Source organism: Schistocerca gregaria, chromosome 8 (assembly GCF_023897955.1).
Source record: "Schistocerca gregaria isolate iqSchGreg1 chromosome 8, iqSchGreg1.2, whole genome shotgun sequence".
Lineage (NCBI taxonomy): Eukaryota > Metazoa > Arthropoda > Insecta > Orthoptera > Acrididae > Schistocerca > Schistocerca gregaria.
In genome coordinates, this window is record NC_064927.1 from 158313561 (window position 1) to 158319560 (window position 6000).

A 6000-nucleotide genomic window follows, 5' to 3' on the forward strand; every position below is an offset into this window, starting at 1 on the left:
AGCGATTTAGAAAAGATTGCTGTATGGTGTGGCAGGTGGCAGTTGACGCTAAATAACGAAAAGTGTGAGGTGATCCACATGAGTTCCAAAAGAAATCTGTTGGAATTCGATTACTCGATAAATAGTACAATTCTCAAGGCTGTCAATTCAACTAAGTACCTGGGTGTTAAAATTTCGAACAACTCCAGCTGGAACGACCACAATAGATAATATTGTGAGGAAGGCGAGCCAAAGGTTGCGTTTCATTGGCAGGACACTTAGAAGATGCAACAAGTCCAATAAAGAGACAGATAACACTACACTCATTCATCCTCTGTTAGAATATTGCTGCACAGTGTGAGATCCTTATCAGGTAGGATTGACGGAGGACATCGAAAGGATGCAAAAAAGGGCAGCTCATTTTGTATTATCACATAATAGGGGACAGAGTGTGGCAGATATGATACACGAGTTGAGATAGAAGTCATTAAAGCGTAGACGTTTTTCGTCGCGACGAGATCTATTTACGAAATTTTAGTCACCAATTTTCTCTTCCTAATGCGAAAATATTTTGTTGAGGCCAACCTACATAGGTAGGAATGATCATCAAAATAAAATAAGAGGAATGAGAGGTCGAACAGAAAGGTTTAGGTGTTCATTTTTCCCGTGCGCTGTTTGGGAGTGGAATGGAGGGAGATAGTATGATTGTGGTTTGATGAACCCTCTGCCAAGCACTTAAATGTGAATTGCTGAGTAATTATGTAGATTTAGATGTAGATGTAGATGTAGATGTAGAGGAACAGTTGCCACGTGCACAGTTCAGGAAGCTGGTGTTTGTGAGAACAATCCAGGTGGCACAGGCTGTGAAGCAGCTGTTGAAGTCGAGTACATATCAGGTGTAATGCTCAGGAACTGGGTAGTTACATTGTCTCTTGGCAGTGGGCATTCATGTGGACAGGCAGATTGTTAGTGGTCTTGTCTACCTGCAATACCATACAGTAGGTGCAGCTTTAATCTGTGTGATGGATGACCAGTACTGACAGTTCACGTGAAAAGGAAGACAATGTTGGTGGGCGTGGCTAGCAGCACCATGTGCCTTATCACTGCTGTTTGCATTTTGTAGCAACAAAAACAATTATCTCAACAACACAGAGATTGTATTTGTATGCCTGAATGTAATTACAGTTGCTAATTGTAATATATAAACTCAGGAAACTGAAAAGAACTATTTAGTATCTATAAGGGGCAGTCAAATGAAAATGTGACAGGTGTAGAAAAGTAAGTATACTGATTACTTTTGAAAGAATAATCACCATAACTGTTAATACATTTATCCCACATCTTGGTGAAACTTCCGCAGTGTACATGAATCAGCTTTGGTAATGTGGGTGGGTCCTAGTGTCTGGGCTGCATTGCAGAACTGTTACAAGGCTTCAATGCTTGAGTCAGTGGTTGCTGGCAAGTGCCTGGATTTTGGCATTGGGTCTTATGTTGAGCTCACATCACAATACTCCTCTTTGTCTCCTGGAATAGTTCCTGAAATCTGGTTGAAACTGAAGTGCTGATTCCTTTACATTTTGTGCTTTCCAAACTCTCGATCCAGAATAAAAATTCTAGTTTAGATGTCATATGCTTATATTCTTTGTTCCCCTTCTTATACTTACATTATTTCATAGTAATGAATACCAGTCACTCGAGTTTTTTATTCTTTATGTCTGCACTCTCTCACTTGAGTTCTTTACACCTGAGTCTCTTTTTGTGGCCCAATCACCGTTCACTGAAACCCTTGCAAAGCTGTCTCACAGAGGCTTTTGAACCTTCTTTTAGCCTATGGCTGTGACTCATTCATTTTGGCAGAAAAGTCAAACTGTCTTGGCAGGAATAAGGGTATAGGAATTTGGGAAGCATCCTATTACATAATTTCACTAGTTTTTCCCACGTAACAGTACTCCTATGATAATGCTACTGACTTTCCATAAACACACACATGCTTTCAGTAAACACAAGAAATCCTGAAAAAAAAAGTGTTATGCGTATTATTCATCCGTACCCCACGTTATCATACACAGACAACATTATACACTCAAAATCAAAACCAGGCACTTCTCAGCCTGTATTAATTTTACTTATCTACATGAACACTCTCTCGTGGTCATATCACTATGAAACAAGAATGATTAATTATGTAAGGAGGATGTGTGAATACTTTTTCGGGCATATGACCAGGGAGCTATCAAAACTCCATTCACTAAATTCATTATCATACAATATTTCAATAATATCTGTAATACCTAATAATGTTTCATAATACCACTGTTTACATCTATCTTATCATCTATGTTACATCTGGGAACTAAATAGTATACACTGTTGCCCTTGTTATACATTCTACGTCAACATAGTTATCCTGTTTCCTAGTACACTCTTAACTATTAACAGCACTCACTGACAACCTACTTCTGTTGCATGTTATACAACTACTTCTACATAAATCACTGCGTCTGTGACAGGTACATACTTCACAAAATAAGTAACATATTACAATACATAATATAAATGTTTCCTAAATTTGCTCCTGTCATCATATTACAAACAGAAATTTTATGCAACATTTCCTTTAATTCATTGCATAAGTGAAAAGTGTCTTTTATGCTCACTTGTAACCCTCTCACATGAATACAATACAAACATAACATTAACACATATGCACACTTATGCTGAATAACTAATAAGACAAAACAGATACAATTTCATATAAGTACTCCACTCCATTTTCTATAGACATGTCATCCATACTAGTGCAAACTAGTAATTTCCTACTTTCTATTTACAACACTCTGTGCCTACAATCACCGCCAATCTACACTGCCTTCACCTCCTTGGCATCCATGGCTTTCCTTATATCAACCACACACTTTCCTAGCATTGTCTGGTGACATGTCCTCTCCTTCAACATGCACAACTCACTGTACTGTGGCCCTATGACTGGGTAGGTTACATTGTGTACACACAACTAGCGTCACTGGTTCATCCCTTAGGCCCCTCTCAGGTACTAAAACTGTGTCCACACTAGGCACAATAACAAACAGGACAGTAAGTAGGGGCCAACTCTATGAACAACAGATACAAGGACCTACCAACTCTCTTACATTGTCGATAACAATAGCAGCTTTACCAATTCTGCTTCTGTCTCCAAAATGTAGCAGGTCGGATGTGCAATGATTGCTACTGTATTAGGGGCAGGTGTGTGTGTAAGAGCCACTCTTGTAGTTGTTAAGATGATGTGGCTTTATTACCCTGGACATTGAAGGTCTGATGGGTTGGCAAGGGCTGCAAGAAAGTGTGAGGAGAAGGTGGTTGCAGCAAGACAGTGCACATGTAAACACTTTATTTTTCCAACAATCTATAGCTGTTACAGGTGCGTGTTACCATCTGGTAGTGCAGTCTGGAGGCAACTCAAGCCACCCCTGTACCACAGCAAGATCAGATGTGGATCTCGTGTTCCACAGAGGAGGCAAATGGTGTCACAAGGACAGCAGTAACTATTGCCCCAGCATACCACAGCAGTGGTGTCATCCGATATGATGGCCTGATGTTGTTATGTTTTTGGCACCACTGAGAAGTCTTTGTGCATTCTTTTCAAATGTTTTCATTTTGTTTTAATCATTCCTGAGGTGTGGATGGTCTCACTGTTCTTTTTCAGTGAGATTTATGGCCTCACATGGTAGCCACAGTTTAGGCACCTGAAAAGATGCTTCCTAGAAGCAGTCAGTATCTTAAAATCTCTGTAACTAAAATTAAGGGCGAGCAAACATAACTTGTCTGCTCAATTTCTACAGGGCCTTCATCTGATCTCGACTTGATTATGATCTGCATGATCGTCGTACTTAAAAACACTGGACGTGTTGCACCATGAAGGAATTCAACTGGCCAATTGGGCATTTAGAACCAGCTCCATACTCAACCACCACTTCACATCAGGCAATGACTACTCATGATGTAACATGCCTATAAAACACTGCCCACACATGGCATACTGTTGCTGAACCACTAATTAGAGATAAATGTCGCTAATTTTCAATTTTACACCAAAGTTGAATATATACTGTAACATGGGTAAACAACGGATCGGAAAGTGCAATGCAAATGGGCTATTACTTCTTGGTCTATGTGCTGAGCACGAGCTCTTCATCATCAATGAAATTCCGCTTGCCTAACCGCTATAAGATCACATGGATGCACACATGCTCCAAATATTGGAATCTTATAGACTATGTCATCACTCGACAGCGTGACAAGGAAGACATTTTCGTCACAAAAACAGCTCGAAACATCGATGATTGCTGGACTGATCATAAGCTTTTACGTAGCCGTCTGTGGTTACCAAAGTATCATAAGCCACGATCCCACTTCTCAAATCCACCGTATGGAAAATTCAACATCAACAACCTGCAGAACAAAGACATTTGCTCACACTTCCAAGGCTAGCTGTCAGAATAACTTCACAAATCTCCAGAAACCACAGATGATGTCGAACAAGACTCGACCGCATTAAAGAACATCATCAGAGAGACTACAGTGAATATCATTGGTTTTGGTATGCGGAAGAAAAGTGACTGGTTTGATGACAGCAATGAAGAAATCCAAGCCATCATCAGTGCAAAGTGGGATGCTTACCTAGCCCTTACTCAAGATCTGTTCTGAGCAGAAAAGAAAACACACTTTCAAGCGCTCAAGCAGAAGTGTCAGAGTGAAATATGATAAAACAAGAACAAATGGTGGCAATAAAAAGCCTCGGAGCTCCAAAATCTTTCTGATTTGAGGAACCTGCTTGGCTTCTATGCTGGAATTAAAGAGCTTTATGGACCCATCTGCTCCTCATTAGGAACACTGAAAGCTGCTGAGAACCCCAGCATCCTTACTGAAAGTCAGGACATCTTCAATCATTGGAAACAGCATTTCAGCTTGCTGTTGAACCGCACTCCTACTGCCGCTAGAGATTTTCTCAAACATATCCCACAGCATCCTCCACAAACCTGAAAGCTTCAAATGTGAAATCGACGAGCTTTGTAAAGCCTGGGGCGCCCCTCTCAGAAATAAGAAAACTAGTTTTTTCTGAAGAAATAAAAAAATCTGTCTTCGAAAGATTTTGTTGTCCTCTTTGGTGGATGTAATGACATTTATCAAAATGATACATCTAAAGCCTGCTGCGAATTAAACAAGTGTTTATCTGAACTAAGTCATACAAACGTTATCCTCGTAAATATACCTCAAAGGTACGACTTGATGTCCTGGTCGTGTGTAAACAAGGAAATTAGTGCCGCCAATGAACTTTTTTCCAGTATATGCAAACAATATAGAAATGTTTCTGTTGTTAAAATTAATACCATTGGACGGAGATACCACACTACTCACGGGCTGCACTTAAATGGCCTTGGAAAGCAACTTGTTACATTAAAGCTAATGGAATTTATTCAGAGACTGCAATACTTACCAACAACATCATCAGCGGTACCTGTATCATCATCACAGATAGTATCTCTAGGAATGACTAATGCAGAACCAGATACGGTAACAGAAAATGCAGCAGAAGTACCTAAAGAAGCAATACTAACAGAAGTAGAATCAACAGCAGCGTCAGAAGAACCACGTTCAGTAACAGCAGAATTAATTCCTCCAGCATTAGAACCAGCTCCTACAGCAGTAACACCATCTCCCTCACCAGCAGTAGCAGCACAAACTTCTCCACCAGCAATAGCAGAAGAAACACCATCAGCAACAACAGAAGCAACTCCTCCAGCAGTAGAACCAGTTCCTATAGCAGCAGCACCATCTCCCACACCAGCAGTAGCAGAACCATCTCCTTTACCAGTAATAGCAGAAACAACTCCTCCACCAGCAGCAACTAAACCAACTTCACCAACAGCAGAAACAGTACCAGCTCCTCCTCCATCACCTTCAAGAGTAGCAGAAAAGAATAGACCAGTTGCAGTAAGTAAAGTATCATCTTTGTCTCATGAT